This window comes from Alligator mississippiensis, chromosome 10 (assembly GCF_030867095.1).
Source record: "Alligator mississippiensis isolate rAllMis1 chromosome 10, rAllMis1, whole genome shotgun sequence".
In the NCBI taxonomy this organism is placed as follows: Eukaryota; Metazoa; Chordata; order Crocodylia; family Alligatoridae; genus Alligator; species Alligator mississippiensis.
In genome coordinates, this window is record NC_081833.1 from 10,644,817 (window position 1) to 10,672,321 (window position 27,505).

Sequence of the window (27,505 nt, forward strand, 5' to 3'; positions counted from 1 at the left end):
AGCAGTGCTCCTGGAACTCTATTGTTTTTCCATTGCCAAAGCACTATTTCAAGCTCTTTTATGTTCAGGAAGCCCCAAGGCAGTTGGTTTATTGAGCAGATTTTTCACCTTATCATTTACCACAATGATTCATTTGCTTCAGCTTGTTTTATGCATTTCAGCTTGCAACACAATACTTAACTCAACTTAGAAGTGCCAGGATCTTAACCAGCCAGGTCCATCACCAATCAGGAGCTCTCAATCCAAGCCGGTCTCCCTGGAATGGTGCATGACTGGAAAAGCAGAAAAGGCAGCCAGGCTATTACGGTCGTCTACTCAGCAGGAGCAGTGCGCAGTGCAGATCCAGGATAAGCAGGGCTTGGAAGCAATTGATATGTCCAAGCGGTGTTGAGTGTCAAGGGGAGGGCGTACCAGTTGAAATAGCCTTTGCCTTTGTGATAGCTGACTTGTTTTCATCATGTCTTTTCCTGTTAAGGTGCCCTGAGTCTACGATGTTGAGGTGGGTAGCCTCACCTTTCTAACCTTCTCATACTTCTCTGCACACATTTCTTCCCTTGCCTCGCACTTCCTCCTGCATGGAAATCTTTTGAAAAGAGAGTTATTGAAAGGAGAATGACACAGGGCAACAGTCTCCTTATCGTGCTGGTTTGGTTTTTTTTAAATTAACGTATTGAATCAACATGTTTAAACATATGTTTAAATAAACAATTAATGACATATTATTATTAAACATAAATGTATTAAAGACATGTTTTAAATGTTCAAAACCATTTTAAAGAGCACTGCAAAGTAAGGCCTCCATCTCAGCGAGTGGGCCTGTCGTCACTCTCCAAGAGGGCTGCTGCTGTACAGTCCCCGGGCCAGATCCTTACTCCCGGATGCAGTGTGTGATAGAATCAATTGATCACACACTCAGTTCCCAGGTAGGGGATCTGGATCAATCAATCAGATTGATCTGGGTCAGGACATAAAGGGTCTCGAAGGAAAGGGCCCTGGAGCATTGTAGTTACGTTGGCGAGTGGTCCAACTCAGGGCAAGTATAGGTGTTGTCGGACAGCAGGGCGCTGGGCTTGCCCATGTGCCAGCAGCATCCAGGTAGCTGCTTGTGTGCCTGGACATTGCAGCTGAATGACAGTTCACCTCAGTGAGAGTGACATTTTGCCATTTAACTTCCACTTATTGCACATGGGCAGTTTCTACAAAGCCACTGAGGTGCAGAAAGGCCTTGCCTTCTTTTGTCCCATGGTGAATTGTTTCTATGCCCATGTCCTGGATGTAGTATTCACCATAGGCCCGCTGGGCGCAATAATTACTAGGCAAGCAGTCCTGATTTGGCGTCGTGACTAGAGCCCTACACTTGGATGTGAAATACCCAGTTTCTAGTCCAAGCTCTGCCAGTGGCTTCCTGGGTGACATGAGGCTAATTGCTTTGTTGCTCTGGGGCTCAGTTTCCCCATCCATAAAGCGGAGATGGTGACAGTTGTGACCTTCTCGGAAAAAGTGTGATGTGTTATTACTCACAGCAGTGAGCACAGCTCTCGGTAATGTTTGCAGGGTCAGGCCCTATGCTAACGGACTAGACTGCCTGCTGGAAATTCCTAATTGGCAGAGAGAAGCATAGGAGGGCTCCTTCGGTGTGGACTGCAATGCAAGCCATGAGTTTTTTGAGAAGTTCTAGGGAAATGGCACAGCTGCCAGGGCAGCCCCTAGTCCTTCAGATCAACATAAAGCCTTTCTCAGTTGAAAAAGAAAAACAGCACCTTTCTCCTTTCTATTCTGCAGCTAGGCATCCTCACCCTAGAACTGGAGTCTCCCTCACTGACTGGTAACACGGAGTTTGTCCTTTTATAGTCCGTGTGACTTGGCTTCAGGAGGCAGGCAGACCTAGCCATCCTAAGCAATTAGCAGGAAAAACCTGTGGCTAGGAAGCAGCTTAGAGAGAGAGGATGGCCTGAATCACTTCAGAGACTATATGCTACTTCAGGGGCGGGCAAAATACGGCCCGGGGACCAGATTCGACCCACCAGGCTGTTCTATCTGGCCCCACAGGGCTCCTAAAAAATTTAGAAAATTAATATTTATTTGCTCCTGGCTGCCTGTCAAAGATGAAAGGAGCCAAGGGCAGTAGGACCCAGGGGAAGCTGGTGGCAGGACCCAGCAGCAAGGCCCACCCAACCTTGCCCCCCTCCAGCCAGAAGCCCCTGCCTAGCAGAGGCCTCTGGCCTGGGACCATGGGGCTGGTCCTGCTTCCCTGCACCAGAGATGGAAATGTGGCCCTCAACAGCTTGCCAAAGCTCGGTAAGCGGCCCTCCGCCCAAAATAATTGCCCGTCCCTGTGCTACTTGAATGGCCCCAACTGTCCTAGAGCAGGGTGTAGAGCTAGAAGAAGAAGGGAGAGGGGGTGCAGGCAAATGGTAAGGAAATGGGATGGAGAAAACTGCATCAGCCCCCCACCACATGCAAACATACCCCTGTGGGTCAAGCAGTAGAGCTGCTCTTCAGACCCCACCTTCCTCTCTGCCCTTATTCTGGGCTCTCGTGCAGCTGGTGGTGTAACTCAGGAGGTGCAAGGGCTGCAGGCTCAGAAACACCTCTCTGGGCTGAGCTGGTTCTTCTGCTCCTGAAACAGTCACACCAAAGGATGCCCAAGACTCAGTGTTTAGGCTTCTGATGAGTGGGGAGATGGGATGGAAGGGATGGGGAGTGGGGACCTGGAAGAGAGAGTGCACCAAATAATAATGGGAAACCTAGACCACAGAACTGGGATGAGGGGAGAATGAACCAGAGACAGAAGTGGCTGGAAATGGAGGGTAGTGATGTTTCTCTGAATAAAACAGTTTTTTGGTGAAAATTTGGCTTTTTACTAAGAGGAAACAATTTGTTAACAAGAATGGCTGGCTGCTTTCAAAAAAGCCATCACAAGTCTGCCCCCCACCCCCCAAATTTGAAAAGATAAGAAAAAAATGGGTTCTGTGCTAGACCTTGCTGCATGGGCATTACTTCAGGGGAGTGACTGAAACAGTATGTTGACTAGCTTCAGTGGGACGCTATCTTTTTGTTGTAGTGTGAGGAGGCCTGAAGGCTCCTAATGACCTCGTTAGGTCTGGGAAGAGGCAGCTGAAGCAAGGCCTTTTTATTCTGGAGAGGATATTGTTATCTTTATCAGAAGCAAAACTCTAACACTTGAGCGCTGCCTGAAAGAGAAAGCAAGCCCCTTTTCTGGGGAGGCCCAAGCATCAGGCTGCCCAGAGCTGTGGGCCCTGGGAGATGGGGTTTCCAGGTGCTCAGATCCCTGCTGGCATTCGACCTGGCAAGCTGAGTTGCCAGGCCAGTGTGCTGGCAGGAGCCTTGCTTGCATCCAGTTGGGCCAGCACTGAAATCTCTTCTGTGCAAATAGCAACTGGACCAATGGGCAAATCCTGACAATATGGTTTTACCAGCATTTTCCTGACTATACGTATCGCATGTGTGCATGGTAGGTAATCTCAGCACACATAGTACAATATCGTCCCTGGCCTGGAGAGTTTGCAGCCTCAGTTAACAATACCTCCTCTGTCTGAATTGTCCTCCCTCTTGGACGGCTAAGGAACTGAGGCACAGTTTTAAGATCAAGTAGCTTTCGTGAGTCACTCATAGGGCACCTGTGGCAGATCTGGGAGCTGAAGGTCAGGCTCCCAAATCCTTGCTGAGTTCAGTGCTGGTGGGGAGTTTCCAGGGGATGTTTCTGGGCAGGCAGGCAGGCGGTATGCCCTGCTACCCGCACTCTGTTGTACCCTTGGCCTAGGCAGAGCATTTCATTGTGGTTTAGCATAGGAGATGATTAGAAATAATGACAATTTCTTCCTGCAGCTGGTGCTACCTATACCACTGGGTAATGCATTGCAGCCAGGAGTGTAGACACTGGAGGAACAGAGAACAAACAAGTGCTTGACTTAATTAAAGCTGGAGGAAGGGAGGGATGGAGGGAAGGAGAGGTTTTTGAAGTTGTGGGGGGGAAATGACCTACTTTAGACTCAGGATCAACTGATGGAGACTTATGACCACCTTTGGCAGCTGGCCAGCAGAACCACAGATCTTTCTGGAGGTGGAGGCCAGGCTGGTGGCCCTTATAAAGCAAGCCTGAGACACAGATACCAAAAGGAGCTGTGCTCTGATTTATTCCAAAATTGCTTTACAGGACAGACTATGAAATATCCAGCATGCCGTGCAGTATATCTTCAAGCAAGGACTTGACTTTATGCAGCTCCCAAATCTCAGAGTGACTACCGCTGACTCAAAGCACCATTCAAAATGGATTCAAACATCGGCAAAACGGCAGTCGATACTGCAGCCAAACAGCTCAATTAACCTTGTATTTCTGTTCGCAGAGGGCCCAGCGGTTGAATCGGGTTAGGTCCCGGCAAGGATCCTTTCAGCGGCCTCCCAGCTTCTGCTGTCTCGTATGCTTAACACCCTACAAAGTGGCACGTACCTGATGTCTCGTTTCCCTCGTGCTGCTGCAGCAGTTCAGGGTTTTGTGGAGCTGATTTTCATTCTCCTGCTCTGGGATGATGTTTGTATCTCTCAGTGGAATAGCACAACCTCTCATTCACAGCTGGCCCTTGCTTTATTCCATCAAGAGCAACATAAGGAGAGGGTACACGGGCTTCTAGTCTGAAAAAAACCCCAGATGGACGGACATTATGAAAAAGCAAACAACTCATGGTTACCACATCAGTAAGCACTCGGAGCTTGCAGGGCTGTGTGATGTTACAGGGTGAATTATATAAAGCCACTCTGAGCTTGGAAGTGAAGAGAGGCCATTGAACTGAGAGGTTATATTGGTGTCCGTTATAAAACGGCAGCACCTATTTGAGATCTCTAGGGGCCGAAGGTGCTTTCACCGTCCAAAGTCAGAAGAGACGAGATATACTCTAAACAGCTTGCAGTCTAAATAGACAGCACAGGCATGGGAGGATTTTTGTCTTTGAAGAGGCTGAACTGAGAGGCAGAGAAATGAAGGGCCCTGGGAATGCAGGGCAGAAGTGGGAGCTGGGCCCCAGCCCCCAGAGATCACAAAAGTGTCTTTCTCCTCCGAGCCGCCACCGCGAGGGAGGCGAGAGGGTCTTGGTGGCTTCTTTGTTTCACGCGGGCTTCTCGTATCATTTGCAAATCAGGGATGTCTGGGAGCTCCCAGCATGTTGCTTTGAGCAAAAAGTTCCATTTGAGTACACCGGCCCGTTTCTGCGCCGAAGTCTGCACTTCCCACTGGAGGTGGAGGAGCGGCTTTCATTCACTGTCTCATTTATTTATTTGGTACATTAACTTTCTGTCTACATGTTGCCATTCTTCTTCCCACCCCCGTGAAGTCCTTAGGACTTGTGGATAGACACTTCAACAGGGACTATTCATTTGGGGGTACTCTAAACATTGGATCGCTCCTCAGAGGCAACATCCATGGCCTCCAGGAGAAACCGATGTGCCCAAACCCCTTCCTGCTTCTGAGATTCTTGGGTAAAAAGCCTGTATGCAAAATACAGTGCACAGTCCATGCCTACTTTTTAAAGTCTAAACTAAAACCAAGAATCCAAAGTGTTTAAATAAACTCAAAAGATCTTTCTAGTTTGAAATTCCTTCCTGTGGCACAAAACCTGTAAATGAGTGAAAATGTAGATTTCTAGCCTATAGGATTTGGATTCTTTGATAAAAGCATGGGAAGCTGGCGGCAGAGAGAGGAAATAATGCTGGGGGGAAAATATAAGCTCCATTAATGGCTTTACCCATGGGGTGAATATATTTTTCTCTTAGTTCTTTCTAGGAGTTTTTATGCGAGCTGCTGCATCATTAAAAGGCAGCTACCATAATAAAGCAGAGAATGCAACGGGCCCCGGGGAAGTGAAGCGGCCTTCTTCAGTGCAATCCTTGATCGCATTTGTGATCATTAATAGCCAAGAATAGTGCTTGGGATGGGGATTAGGACAGGGTTCGTCCTGACTCGCTGTTCTACAGTGTGGTAGGAATAAGTAATAGAGTCTTGGTTTTTTTCAAATACTTTCTGCTTGCAGGGGCGCTTCCTGTGAAGAAAAGGCCACTCCTTCCTGCAGGAAAAAAGGAATTGTAAAGGGCTTGGTCTGTGCCTTTTCCTGACAGGCACGAGGACCTAAAACTACTTAATATGGTAGGCAAAGTTTTCTGTTTCGATCGGAGTGGCTGCTCTCTTGCATGTGCTGCAAGTGTCCCCCAAAGAGAGCTTCATCTGGTTTAAGGGAGAATAGTAGATGGAGAAATGACCCTGAAACAGTCTTTAGAGGTCCCGGTGCAGACGTACACTTGTCTACAGTTGACACCCACTCCCTTCAGCAATACCACTGCACACCAGTCTTCAAAACTCCTTGCTTCAGTACTTTAAAATTCGGGATGCAACAAGACAACTTTTACAGAAGCTCCTGATAATACCAACCCACACTCCAGGGATACCAGCTATGAACTGACTGCCCAGAGGAGTTTTCCATCTATTAACTCCTCTGTGAAATTGTATGAAATATCAACTTTCATTTTGACCCAGGAGAACCTTTACAATCTTTTCTCCAATGCCTGATGAAGGGCATTTGTGCCCGGAAGCTTGCAATTAAAGAATTTTTTTTGCAAAAATCTTGTTGGTCTAATAAAAGATATCACCTCTACTATGAGTCCTGATTGCCTAATCCACACTCCAGGATTACTTTGTTCAGCTCAGCAGTTTGTCCAGCCTAGTTTCCAAATGTGAGTCCTGTTCTTGTCCTTCCTGGGACATGTACACTTTAAAACTATAGCTCCTTCCTCTATTGATTTATTTGCCTAGGTAATGGATACATATTCTTTCTGGGGCTGAAAATGAGAGGGAATGAGAAAATACTTGCTCATGGATTATTCTCTATTTAAATGTTTAGCCTTATGTCTAGTAGAGAATAAGGTTCATAAAATTATATCAAGTCCCTAGAAGCGGGAAGGTTCGCATGGTTTGAAAGAATCACGTGGATCAGGCATTTGCTAATACCTCTGAACCCACTGTATGTACTAGTGAATGACTTACAAAGGACAAAGGGAAAAGGACTGTCAATTGGAAAACAGATTGGACAAACGGCTGGATTTTTCAATATTACCCAGTGAGATCTCAATTTGCAAACCTGGGCCCCTAAAGAGGAAAATACTCAAGTTCGCATTTAGTTGCACAAGTGCCTGCCTCTCCTATAAGCCTATTATACTATGGATTGCTAATCATCCCAATGACGATGGCTGTCATTGCATTGTAAGAGTATCGTTCCTGGTATAGAACAGTACTTCACGTTCAATGTTCCTCTAACGCATGGACAGATTTTCAGGAATCCTTCTGTTTAATATTTTGGCTGTGTAATTGGAATATAACCTGGCTGCAGTCAGACAGTTAAGTTTATGGACCATTGAAGACTGTGAATATCATTGGCAGAATCCCTATCTCCCCTGTTTATCAATCTCAGCTCGGATGGCACTTTCAACAGCTTTTTTCCCACTGCCCGGCTGCAATTGCTGCGAAGAGTGTGCATCGATACTTTTTTTTTCCTTTTGATCTTTAAATGAAATTGTTCTGTTAGCGGCTTAAAATCATCATGGCTGCCCTTGAAGAAAACAGAATGAAAGAAAAGTGACTTCCACTGCGAGACTATTTAAAGATAGCTATAAAAATGGAATAACAAAAAATTACCTCAGTCCTTTCAGTTATCATGGAGAGGGACTTAACCACTTTCTGCAGATAAAATATTTTATCTTTCTAATTCCCTGTCGTATACAATACCAGATACCTCCTCCTCTGAGAGATTATTAACTCTCTTCCCACCAGGGGGGGTCTTTTTTCTTTTTTTTTTACCTTTAAAGTCACTGCAACAGAGTCTGTGATGCTCTTCTCTTGAATCGAATATCAGAGCAAAACAGATACACAGAACCCAGCCAGCCTTGAAAATGGTTTCATATATTCTGAAGTATCTTTCCCATTAGAGAGTTTAAAAATCATTTTTCCTAAGGGAAGTCTTTGGAGCTAGAGGTATGATAATGTGCTGAATTTCAAATCAGACCTCCCCAGGTCGCAGGATGTTTTAGACGACTGGTGGGGGTGGAGGCGGGGGGTGGAGCAAGGGAAGGGTTTGATATAGAAGAATATACAATAACTTTCCATAGTAGATACCTGAGAAGTAGACCAAGGGACACTGAAAGATAACTATCCACAGGAGAATAGTTAATCTAATTTATCCCGCTATGGATTCTAGCAGTCCCTACTGTACCCCGGTGGGTGTTGTCCCTTTTTGAAACAGCTCAATTCACATTACTGGTTTGACTCTTTCTGGTTCAGTGGTAAATCCGAGCAGCTCAGGCACTTCTGCTGAGTCCTGGGTGACCCGAGTGCCTAGAAAGTTTCAAAGCCCTGGTTGGACCTCCCTTGGAAATCTTGGAGGGATAGGCTGTCTCATAAGAGCTCCAAGGGAACCACGAGAACAGCTTCTCTCTTGGGATTTCCTCCAAAAAACACAAAGCTATGTAGGGGGAACATGTGGGGGTGTGAGAGAGAAAGGGGGGGATAGCCAGAAAAAAGTGAAATAAATCCCCTTGAACCTCAAGACAGGTTCAGGTTCAAGTGAGGAGCTGACAGATTCCTGTTCCACCGGTGCCGATTTATCCGTCTCTTCTAGAGACCGTCTTCATCCTATATGGGAACAGACTTAAAGGGCTGGACACTGCTCGAGTCTACCAATCACAGCCCGAGGAAACCCCACCAATCTGAGTGCTTGCATTTACCGCTGGTGGGAACAAAGTCTTTTCTTTGTAACGACCACCTCTCAAATACGTGCTTAGAGGTCGCAGGAACAAGAAAGGAGACACCTGCATGATTTTGGCTGAGCTGTGTGAGGACAGATCTCCTGTAATATTGTCCAGCCTCTGGTGAAGTGGGGATGGCATGGTTAGAGAGGCAGCCCTCCCATGGGTCTGCATAGCACAGAGCACTGGACCGTGCTGTTCTGAGCCCCCTTTCCCAATCCTAGTGAGGGACTTGGAAGATCACCACAGTAAATGGCAATGATTCAACTTGTGCCCCATTCATCCCTGCACCCTTTATGTGTATGCCAGCAGTGTCAGGAAGCCCCATTGCACCAGGCGCTCTACAAGCACATAGTCAGAAAGAGCCCCTAACAGTCCAAGCAGATACGGCAAAGGGCTGGTGTGGCAGCAAGCACAGAGGGGTGCACTTGATCTAGGACTGTGATTCTCAACCAGGGTGTCAGGGCACCCTGGGGTGCCTTACGATCCTTTCCAGGGTGCTGCAGGTTGCCAAAGAATGTTAGCATTGGTGTGTGCGCAAACATGATTCACAAGGCAAAACCAGAGATTTCAAATAGGACTCCATAATGTTAAAAGTATGCCAACCTGTTGTGGCCTTGCTGGGTTCTTTGCAACAGAAGAATTGCCCTGCTATTTTTCTGTAGCCACAAAACAAAGTGAAAAATGTAAGCTGACATTTTCCGAGTGGGTGCCATGAACCTATTGAGGGGTGCTTTGAGTCTAACAAGGCTGAGAGCTGCTGATCTTCAATCAATGGCAGAGCTCTGAAAGAATCAAGGTCACCTGAATGCCACTCCAGTGCCACCGCCCTCCTCCTGCAATGAGTCGTGCTCCTGGGGATTGTCTGTCTGCAGGTGAAAGACAGAAAGCAAGAGCTCTTGCTAGGAGAGTGGGCTGGAGAGGGGATGAGAATAGGGCAGGGAAAGCAATAAAACCCTGCACTCCACCTCTGTGTTCAGCAACATCTATATTCCCTGGTCTGCTTTCCTCATTTGGAGTTATCACTTCCGTTTCCTAATAGCCACGGGGCTCACCAGGCAGCACACTTCAAGGTGAATATTGCTCGGTGCTCATACAGCTAGACTAACTTGGCCTTTGATCTCCTTCCTTACCTGAGGCAGGCTATCATCATTTGCACTGTGCCCACTGTGTCTGATTGCTTCAGCATCTCCTTTGTGACCAGCTGCTGAGCCCTCATTAAATTGTGAAGCTTCCTTGCTTCCCTTCGGCAGCTGCTCGCTCCCGTTGTTGCCTTTGGTGATGCTTTCCCTCATTCCAGCTCCCTTTCATGCATGTAACATATGGCACCTCACTGTACGCATCTCTCTGGAAAGGAACGTGTGCGGTGAGCTGCGGAGACGGCTGCAGGTGGTGAGTCACTTGGCGAACCCTTCTGTGCACCTGGCTACCCACCACCCGAGGGCTGCCAGCAACACATCGGCCAAAGAGGGACTCTTCCTCCTGCATGAGGACAAAGAGGCTGGAGCCATGTTGCATCCATGGCCTGAGCCTCTATTAGCTGCCACTACTTGAAGGAGCTGTGAATACATATTCAAGTTGGTGCCGCAGCTCCTATTCCCCCACCAGTTGAATTCCAAGTAAAGATGCACTTAATTGTACCAGAGTGCTGTTAGTAGAGTTTTACTCAAGGGAGACAGCCGTACAGCTATAAGTGGGGAGGTTGGGGAAGGGAGGGAGATGGTTATTCCCCCCTGAATTGAGAGCGAGGGTTTGGATTAGCAGAGTCCGGTCCTCGGAGGGTGTCATGTGAACGAGGGGCTTGGGAATGGTGTGGCTACAATGTAGTGGCAGAGAGCTCAGTCTTGCTGCTGAGCCCAACCCATCTGCTTCTGCTTTGCACATGACATGAGCCAGCGAGGAGAGTTTGGGGCCTTGAGCATCTATGAAGTGCTGTGCAGTGGTTGGCCTCATCACCATCTCACTTCCTCATCTGGCCAGGGAAGCAGACCCTACGATGACAGGCTGAGAGCCCTGGGGCTCTTTAGCCTGGAAAAGCGCAGGCTCAGGGGTGATCTGTTGGCCACCTATAAGTTTATCAGGGGTGACCACCAGTATCTGGGGGAAGGTTTGTTCACCAGAGCGCCCCAAGGGATGACGACTAGGTTGAATGGTCATAAACTACTTCAAGACTGTTTCAGGCTGGACATAAGGAAGAATTTCTTTACTGTCCGAGCCCCCAAGGTCTGGAACAGCCTGCCGCCGGAGGTGGTTCAAGCGCCTACATTGAACACCTTCAAGAGCAAACTGGATGCTTATCTTGCTGGGATCCTATGACCCCAGCTGACGTCCTGCCCTTTGGGCGGGGGGCTGGACTCGATGATTTTCCGAGGTCCCTTCCAGTCCTAATGTCTATGAAATCTGAACAGGGTGTGTGCGTGGGGTTATTGTTTCAATGGAAAGACTGAGCGCTCTCATGCTTTGATGTACAGGTACCTAAAGCCTGTGGCTGCCCTTAAGGAGTCAGAGTTCCCATTATTGCCACAGTCAGTCCATTGACACACAGAACCAAAAAAAAACACTATGGAGGGCAGGTCTGTGACTTTACAGACTTCAAGGGAAGTTTAGGCTAGATATTAGGAAGAATTTTCTCACTAGGAAGGTAGTAAAATGCTGGAACAGGTTACCCAGAGAGGTGGTGGAAGCTCCATCCTTGGAGGTTTTCAAAACCTGACTAGACAAAGCTTTGGCTGGGATGATCTAGTTGGGGATGGTCCTGCTTTGAGCAGGGGGTTGGACTAGATGGCCTCCTTCCAACCCTAACTTTCTATGATTCACTTGCCTCGGGAAAGAGGTGACTTAAAGCATCTCTTCATTCCTTCCAAGGATTATCTCCCTTGTGGGCCATCTTGCAGTCCCCAAAGAACAGAGCTGTTATGCTTTTTCCCTGGTAGGTGGGTGAAGAGGGAATGAGGGGGCCTTGGCTCCACCTCATTTCAACCTGTGACCCTCACAGTTGAGCTGGCAGGGATCTGCTGTAGGGGTAGACAAGAAAGAGATGTCTCCCCAGAAGGAGAAAGTGGGGGGACAAAAAGAGACTTAAAACCAAGATCCTTGGAGCTCCATCTGCAGAAGGTATTTTTAGCCTCTATCACAGCAGTGTCTGAGCACCTCTCGGTCTTTAATGGAGGGAGTGCCATGCTATTATCCCCGTCAGACAGATGGAAAATAGAAGCATAGGAAGACTAAATGCTCTGCCCAAGATCCCAGTGGAAAGTTGCAGCAGAGCTGGCAGATTATGGTTGGTTTCTGCCTACTATGCTCACCACTTAAACATCCTTCCTGCCTCCAGAGGCAGTGCAGCAACAGGCTGTAAAAGGACAATGCAGACACTAACAGGCAGAAATGGGCAGTCGTCTTGCCAATGGGACCTGTGCCCTGAATTTTAATAGTCCAGAGGCAATGGAGTCCCGACCCACATCCCTCACAATTGAGCTTTCATCTACCCTAAGCCCAGTTGATCAAGGTTTTGTAATAGCCAGACCCTGGTCACCTTCTAATAAAAAGGGGAATTTGTGGTAGAGTCCTGAAAGATTACAAAACAAAACAGAACATTTTTCTACTGAAGTTAATAAAAAAAAATACTCAGTGGTACCAGATTTAAACTCAAGGAGAATTTGTACATAAAACTTCCTTTTGGACATCTCTGTTATAATCACCGCAATAAAAGCTTGGGTAATGGAATGGATTGAAAAAATACACGATTGGAAACATACACAGATAGATTTTATTTCTTCGCCCTAGACTCAGATCTGAGCCATACATTGCTTGCCAGGGGCTGTGATAAGCTGTCAGTCTGAGGACACAAGGGGTAAATAGGAACTTTTTCTGTAAAGCAAGGAGACTTTGCAGTAAAGTCCTTTAATTGAGTGATGAGATTTTGCTGTGTGTACCTGGGCATCACTGCAAACAGAGAGATTTACTAGTAGCTTCAAGCCAGAAGGTTCATGGGCAATTTATTTCCACTGTGTTGTGCTATTGCATATGTTTGTTCTTGGTAAATGAAAAACATTCAGGGATATATATTTTTTAACATTCGGGTCTTGGTACTGCTATGTCTCCGGCACAGCTCTGACTTCTAATGCAATGTGACATAACCTGCTGTTTAGTATCCAGGGAGTCACAAAGGGTTATTAAAGTTTAATTCCAAGAAATAATGAAGTGGCCAAAGTTCTCCACAAATTCTGCTATTGTTTCTGATCCATGTCCCGTGCAGTGGCATGGCTCTCTGAGTTTCAGTGCAGTGGGTTTTTTTGTACTCCCCTCTTCAGGAATCAAGGAGAGAACGGATGAGAAGTTCTGCGCCCTGCTATTTCCAACCCCCAAATCCCCTTTTTCAACAGGAAAAAGAGTTTTCTTTGCCCCCAGCAGGAGTGCTAAGAGTGCAGGGAGATCAGATTGTGCAGTCAAAATCATCGTGTGGCTCTGAAAAGGGCATTTTGCCATGAAAAAATAGATTTCATAGTAAACACTTGCTTTATTAAATAACACTCCCTTTCACCACAGGCATCAAGGGAAGAGAATTGATCAAGTGGCTCAAACATTTCTTCAGTTTGCTATTTTGCTAAGAAGGCACAGCGGAGAATACAGAGGAGGAAGCATTTGTATGTATTGATTGTCTGTTTCTGAATCGGTAACATTGCTTTTCTAGACGGAGCCTGAGTTTTTATGTTAGGACATGAAAAGGGGGAAACTGATGATCTTTGTCAAGGTGCTCTAAATATATGTCTTCACTGCAAGCCGCACAAGACAATACTAGCATTAATGTTGGTGTGGTTCTAAGGGAGAATGAATAGCTTTAACAAGAAAAGGCATCCGATCTACAGTCTCCTGGCACTTCGCTGGGTTTTGGAACTGGCTCCACATTTACCCGTTGGCCAGTGTAACTTGGATATGTGATTTGGTAACATTCAGCATTGAGCCCTAATACTCAAGCTCATCTTTATTCAGGAAATAGAGTTTGTGACCTTCAAATCCTTTGCACTCAGGGGCTTCTCCAAGCGCTGATGTTTAAAGGCACTGCCAATGAGAGTAACACAGAAGCCCTAAAACAGCTTTTGCATGTATGAGGTGTCTGTGGGCTTGCAGACCTACTTCTACATTGTACAGATCTCAAGATCTTGAAAAGTAACGAGGTCTAGAAAGGATGAAGAGGTAAGTGGCAGGGCTGGCAGAAGGGACCACAAAATGAGCAGGTGTTTCTGGAGAGGAACTGGCAGGACATGAAGGTCCAAAGAAAGGGGAGGTCCAGGAAAAAGTGGGAAAAGTTGTGAGGAGCAGAAAAGAAGGATCTGAAAGAAAGGATGGGCACAAGTTTATAGAAACTTCAGGCAAGCATCTTTTCTGGGCTTATCCAAACGGAATGAAATTCTTGAACTTTTAGATCTATTCAACTGATTCCCCCAAGCTGTACAGCGTGGCTTCTCATGGCAAAGTAGATATTCAGTAGTTGCAGGTCAGAGACAACAGCAAGGAAAGCACCAACACAGCTACAACCAAAAACCCAGGAAAGCCCCAGTCATTTGTAATGTGGATAACAAAGTGACCTTTGGGCCAATTAGTGAGTGGAATAGGGTGGAGAAGAGGGCAGGGACTCGAGATGGGAGACTTCTTCCAGCATACTCCTCAGTGCCAAAGGATCATCCTTTGCCTCTGCTTTCTGGAGAGTGGTTGTGAATGCTGCCGCAGTGCATCAAGCTGAATTGTGTCTGCTAGTCACCCTTGATTAATGTGATGTTGTTCATCATCATAAGTTTTACTGCTCTCCCATGTAGAATGGAAGGAAGGTTTGAGCCCGGTCTTTGGAAAGTTGCCAGTCAAGATGTCATATATTGAAAAAAAAGTATAAAGGAGAAGCCTTTTCAAGAAACCAGTGATACATTCTGCCATTACTAAAATGACTCCCAGCTCCTCAATATGCCAGAGTGTACATGTGCAGCTATTACTCTGATTGCCGTCTTTCTGTGCATGACATAATTCGCTGTCTTCCTGACTGATAGAAAACACAAACACTTATTAAAGTACGATAATAGTGGGTCTACAGTTTCATGATATCCCCGAGCTAAGGAAGACTCTATTATACCTAAATGGCGTTCAAATTAATTTTGTTCACTGGGAGTATTCTATCAAAATGTTGGTTGGAGATTTTTTTTTTTTAAGTAAAATGAATACATTCTACCTCTGTTTAATTAACCTCTGGGTTCTTTTCTATTGCTTAAAAAAAGGTAAGCTTGAGGCTAGCTGATGAAGTGATGTTGATGCAGGGAAAAGAAAAGGGAAGATGGAGATGCTCTGATCGTGTTTTATATTTGCTTCAATGTGGCATTGGGGTCAGTCCTTCTGCTCGGTGAACAATTGTGAGGTTGTAATGGAGGCTGCATATAGGGGGTATGCAGCAGTGATAAGCCTGAAGGAACAGTCCTCCTCCTTTTTGTATTTTCTGAGCATACTTTCCTCCCTAAGCCTTGTTTTACTGCAAGTAATGCAGCCAAGCAGACAGAGCAGTGGGGAGGAGCTCTACTGAGTATACTAAGAGGATATGTCCTTAAAACTAGAGCAGCGACTACGTTGCCTCTGGACGGAGACCATAAGTGCTACTGAGAGAAGCCCCCCCAGAGCCTGCCAAACTGGGCAGAGTTGATGGTTGAGGTGTGCTGGGTGTTCCTGAGCACGTGTCCTCTGGCTGTCTGGTTGTGGGCCACATCCATGACTGCTGAGACATGCATCCAAGTCAACTACTCTGCCCCATTCGTGGATTTGGACACCGGAAGGGTGAGCATGAGTAAGTGTGGCTTCACTCTCCTTAGCTGACTCCTGGGCTCTGTAAACACAGCCTAAAGGGACTGCACTTGCCTAAGAGCAGCCCGGCCCAGCTTGCACTCCTGAGCTCATGGTGTCCCATCAGGTGAGTCCACTCCTCTTTCTGCAGTTCCACTCATCCTACTACCAGCCCTACCTCACCTGCCACTCGCTCACAGTGGCTTTACCTCACTTAGAGCGTAGTTGGTGGTGGTTTGCCTGTTCTGCTGTCCCCTTCTTCTGTTTGCTCTTTTTTGTTCTGTGAGGGCCAGCATGGTACAACATGGTACCACAACTGGGTGCATCAACCACACAACATGGTACCACAAACTGGGCGCATTGACACCTTTTTTTAATGCACTTTTGCTACGGCACATTAAATTTAGTACCTCTAATGGGAAGTACGAAATAAATGTGATTCAGGCTGCCCTGATGTGCAGTAGTGAACATGCATGCTTTTTTAGTGATGCCTAATGCGCAGTAGCCTATTTTTACTGTTCATTAGCACTTATTAGCACAGTTTTTGATGTGACTTTTTCATGCACAGTAAAATAGGCTACTGAGCATTAAAGCACATGTGTAGACATACCCACTGTGCAGTTTTTACCGATACTGTTCACTAGTCACTTTACGGCAATGAAAAGCAGAATGAGCCTCCACCATGGGCCAGATGTTGTTCTTTGCTATCTGCATTATCGCAGCACCTAGAAGTCATTGTCCTCCCCTAGGCTTTCATTTTGCCAGACACTGTACAAACCCAAAGCAAAAATACAGCTCCTGCCCTAAGGAGCTTATAGTCTATGGATAGGGCAAGAGAGAACAAATGGATATGGAGAGACAGGGGAGCCTGAGGAAACAGACAGTTTTGGTCAGCATAATAGGCAACAGCCTTAGCACCTTTGCAACCTAATTGTGGTCAAGTATGTGTGTTTGTGGTTTTAAGACCTTATGGTAAAGAAGAGTTTTGGGGCAGATTTGAAGAGGGGTAATGATGTAGCTTTGCAATTTTTTTTTCTTTTTAAGCAGGAGCAATTCCCAGGTGTGAGGGGTGGCGCGGAAGTGGAATAAAGGCATAGTAAAGGAGGGTGAAGGTTGGTACCATAGGCTGATAGGATGATGTAGCTGTTCCTTGATGCTGAAAGAAAGAAAAGAGGCTGTGATAGACTTTGGAAGTAAAGATAAGGAGCTTACCTGAATGTAATAGAAAAGGAGGACCCAGTAACACACAGAGAGGACTGACATGGTCAAAGTGATACGAAAAGGTAGGATAATAACCACTGGAGGAATATTCTGTATGGATGTAATTAAGTCAAGACGGCATTTGTTACAACCAGAGAGAAGCATGTTGCAACAATCAAGACCCAAGGGGATGGGAGATTTTAGCTGGGACAGAAGGAGAGGCTTAAAGAAAACAAAGTAGATTTGCAAGTTATCCACAGATTTGAATTTGTGTTTGCAGATGAGATTACTACCCAGAGGCAGGATGTGGAGAAAGGAAAAACACCAAGGACAGAGCCCAGAGAAAGCTAGGGGCAAGTGGAGAAGTCGGTAAAAATGCTATCTGGCAAGCACTGAAAGACCACCCAATGAAAGGCAAAGGGGAGTCATTGTAATATCAGCAGGAGAAGAACATGGCCAGCAGCAGTGCCAGCTTCTCCCACGTGGGCCCATCAGTTTTCTTTGCTGAACTGGGGCTAGCAAACTGAGAGGTTGGCCTCAAAGTGAAGTTCTGAATTGGAAAAATTCTGCATGTGATCATGAGTCCCTCAAGCCATCGAGATGCCTCTTTTTGCATCATTTTTATCCAGTGAAAAAGAGTTGATGGGTAACCCATTGTTAATGGATACCTACTCCCTGGTTCAACCCTCTGTTAGCCATCACATGCATCCTACTGGGTAAGTGAGGGTAGTTACCCATCTGTTCTAAAGCTGGTGAAATTAGTGAGCCAAATAATTAGGCACATGCTGCAATTAATCAGGCCCAAGTAAATAAAAATCAGAAGACCCTCCTTTTCCCAGGAGTACACTAGCATCTGGAGGAACACTGTGGCTAAAATCACAAATGTCATCAATCTTCCCACTTCACAGCATAACTGGTCACCAGCTGGAGCCAGGCAAGTATTCTTGGTAAGTGGGAGTATTATCCATTCCATATAAGTATTTTCGCTGTGACCCGTTTTGGAGAGACCGGACCATTGGTCTGTTGGAGCATTGTAATTTTTATCTATTGGGTTGATAGGGTCGAAAATACTAATTTCTCAGCCTGCTAACAAGCTAGATTCCTCAATGACGTAACAACATGGAAGAGACTGTATGTAGAGTATCCACTGATAAGAAATGCTGCATAGTTAATGCAAAGGGTATTTTCAGTATAGCTGTGTAATTGGGAAATTAAATTGTCTGAATGTTGTCGTACACGCTAATTATGCTGAATACACTGAGAGGAAAATCTGCATCTTGCATGTGGCATATATAGCTGGAAGATAATTAGAACATTTTAAATTCATATTCAGAATCTTCAGTGCACAAAGGTGAAAATATTTTAAGTATGTGTGTTTCAATTTGACTGCATATATAAAGAAAACAAATATGTTGTAGTTGCTGGCATTTTCTAAATACTGGCAAGTCAGCCAGCTCAGTGAAGGGGTAACTTGTAAATCAGTTTTGCTAAGGCATCTTGCTTTGCATACCAGTTTTGTGCTAAAAGAGATTCTGTTCCACTTGGAACTGGAATGAAAAGGTATTTGCGGTATATGTCAACTCTTCTCTTTTTTACTTACAGTTGATTGAGGTTATCTCTATTTCTGTTGTTGTGCAAAACAAATATTTTGGCTGAAATGTGTTGAAGTGCTGTTTTAATTGAGCCATTCATTTGCAGCAAATGAAGCATAAAGAATACATATTGCAAACTACACTTAAAAGAGCCGAAATCTGTCTCATTGAATGCGATTTGTGTACAAAAGAAAACGTAACTTGCCCTTCTGCTGGCTACCATGAAAATCACTCCTAACGCTAAACTGATCGTGTGAGAATTATGTAGAGTTCAACTTGCATCACTTAGGTATTTCATTTACTGACAGGTAAACATAGCAAGAATATACACGCTTTTCTCTTCCTAACTATGAGATCCATATTTTTTGTATCGCAGCTCTATGACCCTCTTTACAGTCTGCCTTATTATTTTGTGAATGGTTTCCAAACTCTTCCAGAAGAGAGAGAGAGAGGTAACTCCATTACATTTCCATTAGTTACCACTGATGTCAGCAGGGCTACTTAAATGTTTAAAACTCTTCCATGCTCTGTAAGAGGCTGCAGGACTAGGGCTTCAGATCCTTTCCCTCGCAATTCTTTTGGCGATGGTAATCAAACAGCATTTTATTCAAAGACAAAGCTCAATATAATAAAATTAAAGCACTTCAAGAATCTCTCCCAGCTGTTTCTTCATGGTTGTATCATTGTAATGATATCATAATTTGTGATGATTTCAGTAACGTGCAAGAAATCTCCTGCCCAGTCACTTGTCAGAGTTTTTTCTCCTTGACAAACACATTGGGAATTATTTTGAGTAGCTGAAGGGGACGGGATTGTATGGACCAGACTCTAGCTGTCTGTATGGTGTATTCAGTTCTCTAGGCAGTAAGGGCAGGTCTAGCAAAGTATGCCTACCCACTTGCTCCCGCTCTCTGGGACTGCAGTGATGTGGATGTACTCCTTTTCTGCCACAGTCCCTGCCTGATCCAGATGCAGGGGGAGCCCCAGAGCTGTTCCTGCCCCAGTCCAGCCAGGGACTGCAGCTGTGTACGGGTGCCAAGCTCAGTCAGGGACAGTGGCAGTGGTGTGCAAATTCCTCCTTCCAGTGCCTGCTGCCTGCCTGTCCCTTACCTACCAATATCCCCAGTGGACAGGGAGCAAGCACTGGAAGGAGGGACCTGCACACCACTGTCACTGTCCCTAGCTGATACAGGCATGGGGGAAGACTCAGAGCCACTCCAGTCCCATGCTGCAGGAAGTGATCACGCCCCCAGGAGCCCAGCTCAGCAAGAGACAGCTGTAGCATGCAGGCTCCTCTTTCCATTGCCTGTGCTAGACTTGCAGGAGAGAGAGTGGGAGGCAGGGAGCAAGGAGAAAACTGCAAGAACATAGCATAAACATCAGCCTAAGCTTCTTCCCCAAGCATGGATGTTCCTGGTCTATTTTTTTCCCCACCAGACTCAGACACAGGTATGGTTGACCCAGGACCCAGACAGAAAGGGTGCTCCAAAAATGGAAAAAAAAATGACAATTGCAAAAAAATGTTTTTAATATGTGCATCTATGGGACTGGCAATGTTATCAATTGAGAACGAATTATTTAAAGACATCAGTACCACAGATGTGATAACAACTTTTGCAACAAAAAAAATCATTCTCTCTGGCGAAGGAGGGCCCGATACTAAAAGTTTGTCTGGGGCTGCCAGGAGTCTAGGTATCGCACTACCAGGGTCTCAAATGACCTAGTTTCGTTGGGTCTAGGGAACCTTTGTTATCCATTCAATCTGCTGGGGACCCACCTGCCAGCTTGACTCAGGTGTACTTTTACTGAGAAACAAATTAACCAAATGTACCTGAACCAAGCGAGAGTCACCAAATGGACCCAATCAGGGCACTTTAGGGTCTGAATCCCTATTCTGATGCTTTTAAAAGAGAACAACAGTCCTGAAAAGTGCTCACCTATCATTATTCCTTATCAGTTCAGGCTAACTAAATGGCTGTGTAGAACTGCATTGCCCTTATACCAGGGCAGTAAAATGACTCGCTCTGAATCACGACTCGGTTCCTCCTTCCCAGTCTGTGCTGGCTGTCTCTCTCAAGGCTCCATCTCCTCCCAGTCCCTGCTTGTCCACTGTTTACCTGCCTGTCTTTGAGGAAAAGCCATAGAAGCCCAGACTCAGTTGCTCCTTCCTGTGCAGACTCTAAAGGTGCAGGTAACTGGGCATGAATGGGCTCCTTGCTTTCACCACTACAGACACCCAGTACAATAAGGCACAGAGGAGAATCCCAGTTAGGTGAGTTTGGAGAATTGTTTAAAAGAAAGCCCGGAAGCCATTTATCCAGATTCTCCCAATATCCCTTTTACTAAAAATGACTAACCAGAAAACTCCTTCTCTGCTCTTCAATTTGAAGGACCTCCTTCAAGCATGGAGTGGGTTGGAGATAGAAATCAAAAGGCAAGACAATAAACCTCTTACTTGTTTGGTTGAGCAATTGCTTGCTCAAGTAGGCCAACTGACTGGAAGGCACCTGTTCAGGTGAGTAACGCAAACAGCGTCTTTGAGAATAAGGTGTTCCCTATTCAGCCCTTGATAGAGAAACTGATTTAAAAGCAATCTATCTAGCCCCAGCTTTATGCTCTCAACCTTCAGTCAAGTAACTGATGCTTTATAAGATGGTTTAAAGCATGCAAGCAATGGTGTTTGCAGGGGAAGAAAATTGTCTGTCTCTCTTCACATTCAGAGCCCAAGTCATCCCTGGAGTAACTCTCAACTTCAGTGGTTTTATTGCCAGAAATAAACATGGGCCATCATAGCCGCACACATTCCTGATGGCTATCAAATGATCTGGTCCTTCTATGAACCACCTCCACTGCGGGCCAAATTCCTCCCTGGTGAAGGCGTATGAACACTATGCCAGTTGCGTAAAGAAAAAGGCGGTTGGAAGACACAAGCCATTATTCATTTGGAAGGAGACTGCGCCTGCCTTCACTGATAGGCAGCTGTGATTTAATCTGGACTGTATTGAAAATTTCCACAAAAAATATGAAACTGCCTGATTACAGTATATATATAATACAAGCACACAAGAAATGGCTGTGGGAATGGCGCTCTATTGCAATCGTCGAGTTTAATGTTTTAGATTTGGTACAAATAGGTACACTTTACATTTAGTACCAGAGGAAGGAGCCTAAGGGAATTAGAATACATCGGATCCAGAAACCCCACTGTCAACCTGTTTCAGTTGCCACCAGCACTGACAGAAATTGCAAAGATGTTATCCCTGATGTGCCGCTGTGAGGAAGAATGAGCTAGCAAAGGACGATACGCTTGTAGCTAGGGCACAGTGGGGCCAGGATCTCAGCCCTAAGGATAATTTCTTTGTGACAGACAGCTTGTGGGTGGGTGGGTCAATCACATAGCTCCTCAGTTTCCTTTTCTACAAAAGTAGAGAAAGCATTCCTAGGTCACAAATAGGGAAAAGGCATTTGGCAGAGGAAGATCCTACAGTGTCCCATCACCATAGGATCTAAGCAGCGGAGTGCAAAGCGATGTGCTGTTTCAAAAGGAGAAACTGAAGCCTTTTGACCTACTTGTTATAGGTGCTGAGCCACCGGGAGATCCTAGACAGAACAAAATGATGTCTGGTTAGATGTATGGGTACTCAGGACCCCTTAGTCTAAGCTCATACCCCCTTAGTCTAAGCTCACACAAGATGCCCCTGACAGAGCTTGGAAATGCATCCAGATCTCTACTCCTAGTCAGGTGTCTTAAAGATGAAACCCTTCTTCTTCTGCAGTAAGAGTCCCAAACATGATACATCTGATTTTACAACTGTTAGTGAGAACTTGCTCTGGCAGACAACCTCAGTGCTGTCCATACAACTGCCAGCAATGCTCAGTGTTAAGAGATACAGCATCAGATGGGGCGAGCTTCACAGTATGCTGTGGCATTTTACATCGCTACTGTGCAGTACCCCAGTGCTGTGTTTTTATGTTGTCTTTGTGTCCCTTCCAAGGATCATTTTGATCTGCCTAGAGTTGTGTCAACTGTCAAGCAAAGTGACTCCTAATAAGAAGAGATTCTGATGCTACTTAGCAGGAAATTACTATACATGATGTTGCTAAGCAATTCCAGGCTGTCAGTGAATACCCAAGATAATGCCTTTGCAATTGGAAAACAGTAGAAGGACCAGAGGTGTTCCGGGGCTTCTTAATTTTGCGTGGAACTGTGACTTCTGGAGTCAAGCAAATAATATATCTTTTTTAATAAATGTGACCAGTGCAACAGTTACTGGATTTGAGAAACACAGGTGGCATCAGAGACCAGCAACAGAAAGGAGAGGGGAGGCAGGGGCAGTAGGAAGGAATGCAAATAAATAAAAAAAAGAGGAGATGGATTCAGAAAGAATAACACAGGGAAGGGAGAGCTACAGAGGTATGGGGAAGTGGGAGAATGGTGAAGTGATAAGGAGAATTCATGCAGGAGGCAAGGAGAATTCAGGCACATTTCCAAAATGAAATTAGAGGAAGATGAACTGGAGACGGAGTTATAGGAGAGGCTCGAACTTAATGCCCAGTAGATTTATCTTTATTTAGATATGATGCTCCTGCTCAAGCCAATGGCATCTGTGCTGTTCACCTTGAGCAAGATAAGTTCTTGAGAGAGCAGAAACTCTAGTATGAAATTAAGCCAGAGGCACGTCAACGTGTCAAACCGATCAGGTCAGCTAGAGGCACCCTCAGACATGCCAGGCTGCTCTGTGGACACTGCCTCCTGAGTCAGAAGCAGTATAGCTGCATGTGGGTGGGCTAATTGTCCTGGGCACTGTCACTCTGCCTGTCCCCAACACCTGCCAGGTGGCTGTGCTGTTTCTGGTTTGTGAGGTAATGAGTATGGGGCAGTGCTGCATGTTTGAGCACAGTGGTACCTGGTAGCAAAGGCAGTGGTGTAGACCAGCCTCTGGATTCCTGGGAATAACATGTGAATCCCAACAGGGTTGACACGGCCCTTCATCCTTGTGAGGCGCACACAGTCATCCAGTGTAAATCAGCAGGGCTCCGTTAGTTTTGGAGGAGCTGGCTCCCTGATTTCATCACTGTTTACTAGTAGGAGAAAGATACCGAATCTTAACATCCAGGTTTCTGTTTATTTTCATGGAAATGAAGTATCCCAGGTAATTTTTTTTTAACCGGATAGCCATTTCCCCTTGACGAAGACCCGCTCTCTCCTTCCCTACTGCACTGCTCCTGCCTGCTGTCTGCTACCCTCCTTCCTGGAAGCAGCAGCAACTCCACAGTGAATAAAATAATTCCTGTATCTGCACTGAAGAGGCCACGTCACTGTTTATTATTATTTTGTCCCGGGGTGCCAATAAGAAGCCATTCTTGTTTGTCTCAGTGCCATCAATCAAAATAAAACAAAACAAAATTTGCATTTCTATCCAATTCAGAATAAATCTTAAAGCATTTTTAAGACAAACTAACCATTGATTTGCAGATCCAGATGCAGTCTCTGATTGCATTCGTATGAAACGGGGGCTGGTTCCAAGCTGCAAATGCTGAGTAAGAGGCAGTGCGCTGGCCGGTGCTAGTAGTATCTAGAGATGGTGAGGACATGCTCCACCATCTGTCTTGAAGAGTATGGCAGATTCACAGCTCCCCTAGGAGAATGCATTGCAGAAGCTATGAGATCTTGTTACAGTTACTGGGACAAGTCATATGCCATATATCTGTCACACCGAAATCTGCTGCCAATCTCAGCAGAGGCAACTTGACTGCAACTCTGTGGTCCTAGAGGATGAGATAGTAGTTTGGTACAGGGTGGAGCACCAGTAAAATGCAGAGCTCCCACCCTGACCACTGAACCTGGTTGTGTTTAAAAAGGAGTAAGTTAGGAAATGAAGAATTTGGGCCTTGCCCTATCAACGCCACATATATAAACTGATAAACTGCCTCTGTCATTAATTCAATTTGATTTTGGAATAGCAGCCTGGAAGGATTAGGCTCTTTACTAGCAAGATCCACTCTGCGTATGCAATAAAGCATGGTTTTGTTGTGTGGCTCTTACTGTTTTAGTGTAACTATTCGCCATCTGAGTCAACTTTCTAACAAGACAGATTGCTGGACTCGGCAGGCCTGCTGCTGAACCCATTTACGACCATAGGAAAGCATCCACTGACTCCAGCAGAAGATGCTGATGCCATATTTGTCTGTTGCACAGAACTGTGTTTTATTTGTCCCAGGTGAAATTTCACCCTCAGTACAGAGCATCTGCCCTGGGTCTATTCAGGGCCTAAGTTGGACGGAAATGGTGCCTAGACCTGGTGGTCTTAGGGTTGTTGGGGCCCTGGGCAAGAGAGTCACTTGGGCCCCTTAGAGGCTTAATTTTCATGACTTATAAGCTAGTTGGACATCTGTTGCAAAATTTTGGGGCTCCCTAAAGTGTAGGGCCCCAGGCAGTTCCCAGTTTGCCCTCCCCTAAGGCTGCCACTGCTAGGCCTTGGCAGGCTATATCCAGAGATCCAGTGTAGACACAGGGATTATTTTATTCAGTATGGAGCTGCTGCTACTTTTACCCTGTGATGGGTTGCAACAGATAGCATTGGAGAGGAGGCCAATGTCGGACTATAGCAAGAACTAGCTGGAGAGGATGGAAGGATGTGATCTTAACCCTCATGATCCTGTTTCCTTGCAAAGGGCTGAAAACTCAAAAAGGTAGCCACCCAGCAGCCAGCAAAGAGGAGCATGTCCCCATGGAGACGCTGAATACACTTGAACTGGAAAAGGAGTTCTTGTTTCATATGACACAAATAGTGTCCGTATTTTTATCTTTGTGCACTTTGGCGTTTTTGTCAATTCGGGAGCTCTTGGCCGTGAGAAACATTACCAGGGATCACTACATGGAAGCAGCTGTCATAGTTTCATAGTAGCTAGGGTCAGGAGGGACCTGAACAGGTCATCTAGCCTGACCCCCTGCCACAGGCAGGAACGAATGCTGGGTTCACAAGACCCCAGACAGGTGATCATACAACCTCCTCTTGAATTTGCCCAAGGTAGGGGCGAGGACCACTTCCCTGGGAAGTTGGTTCCAGATTTTGGCCACCCTAACTGTAAAATATTGCCTTCTGATCTCTAACCTAAACCTATTCTCCATCAGCTTATTACCACTGTTCCTCATCACCCCAGGTGGTGCTGGGAAGAAAAGGGCTCTGCCTATTTGCTGTTGATCTCCCTTGATGAGCTTGTAAGCAGCCAATAGGTCCCCCCTCAGCCTCCTCTTGCTGAGGATGAACAGGTTCAGGTCCCTCAGTCTCTCCTCGTAGGGCCTGTCCTGCTGCCCTCTCACCAAGCGGGTGGCCCTCCTCTGAACCCTCTCCGGGCTGGCCGCATCCCCTTTGAAGTGCAGCACCCAGTACTGGATGCAGTACTCCAACTGCGGCCTGACCAAAGTCACATAGAAGGGGAGTATCACCTCTCTGGACCGGCTTGAAATGCTTCTTTGGATGCATGACAAGGTATGGCTGGCCTAGCTGGCTGCGGTCTGGCATTGGCGGCTCATGTTCATCTTGGAGTCAATGACTCCAAGATCCCTTTCTGCCTCTGTGCTTTCAAGAAGGGAACTCCCCAGCCTGTATGTATGCTGGGGATTCCTTCTCCCCAGGCGCAGCACCCTGCATTTGTCTACGTTGAACCCCATCCTATTCTCATCTGCCCACTTCTGTAGTCTGTCTAAATCTAGTTGCAGCCTCTCTCTCCCTTCAAGTGTGTCCACCTCACCCCACATCTTAGTGTCATCAGCAAATTTGGACAGTGTGCTTTCCACCCCCTCGTCCAAGCCGCTGATGAAGATGTTAAACAGTGCGGGCCCGAGGACCGAGCCCTGGGGTACCCCACTGCTCTCGTTGATCCCCTGGACGAGGAATCAGCCGGTGGGAAGATGCACCACTGCTGCTATTATGCCAGGGAATACACCTAGTGCTGGGCACCTCTGGGGTAGGGGGGCCTGGTATCACACACCACCCGCTACAACAATCACATCCTTTACAAAGATATAAGGAAGCACAGCCTGAGCTAAGCACGTTTTTTTACTACAGTGTTCGGCATGCTTTAATGCAATATAACTTCATTCCATAGAGGATCCTCTGTAGAAACCACATCACAAGGCATGCTGGCAAGTTAAATAATACACTGCTGAGGTAAAATGAAAAAAAGAATAATAGCCGATGAAGAGAGAAATTAGGAGCTATTGGAAAGGGAGAAGGAGAGAACGTCTTCTCATGAGACTGCATGGAGAGGCTGCTGTGGATGGCGGGAGAAAGCAGCAGAGACTTCTCCCGCCAGCTCCCGCTTTTGGGACGCGGGGAACGCGAAGGGACAAAATGGAGACGGGCGTCACTTGAGGAGGGGGGAGATGGTCAGCCTGTGAGGAAGCCTGGAGCCCACATCCCTGCAGACTAGTGGCCACCCCAAGCAGATCCTTGGCAGGCTCCCCGTGCTGTCACCCAGACCGTCCCCGCCCCCACCTGCGAATAAGTCAGCAGCTGCCGTTGCTAAACCTTGCACCGCGACGGCACCAGGCACAGCGCACACAGCTCTCTCCTCCCAGGTGTAGTCACCACGAGCGAGATCCCTGGGCAGCCCGATCTTTTGGGCATCGTGGTTTCCTCCACGCGTTAATGGAGGAGCTGGTCTGAACTGACTGCTCGAGGGGCCAGCAAACACCAGCCACTTCGTGGAGACGAATCTGCCTGCTGAGATACACAGCCTCGTCTGTAGACCCTGCCCTTGCAGATCTATCTATCTATCTATCTATCTATCTATCTATCTAGATAGATAGATAGATAGATATACCCTGCCCTTGGAGATATATCTCTATATCTATATGTAGATACATCTCCAAGGGCAGATGTGTGTGTGTGTGTGTATATATATATATATATATGTATATATATATATATATATATATATACATTCCTGACCCCTTCTGTATTACACCTCATTAATACTCTTCTCCAACATTAATGTCCCTGTTTACCCCGGACTCGATGGAGGTGGCCAGGAGCCTTTCCCTCGATGGCAGTGGCTGGTGGATCCTGCAGCCCTGCTCTTGGGGG

General features: G+C 46.3%; 1 long non-coding RNA gene across 1 annotated transcript; it reads right to left on the reverse strand.

Moving 5' to 3' along the window:
• Positions 1–27,505, reverse strand: LOC132243515 (uncharacterized). Its single transcript, XR_009455123.1, has 4 exons — positions 27,427–27,505; positions 23,877–24,052; positions 4,472–4,653; positions 1–583 (listed from the first exon to the last, which is right to left on the reverse strand). It is a non-coding gene; the product is annotated as an uncharacterized LOC132243515 (long non-coding RNA).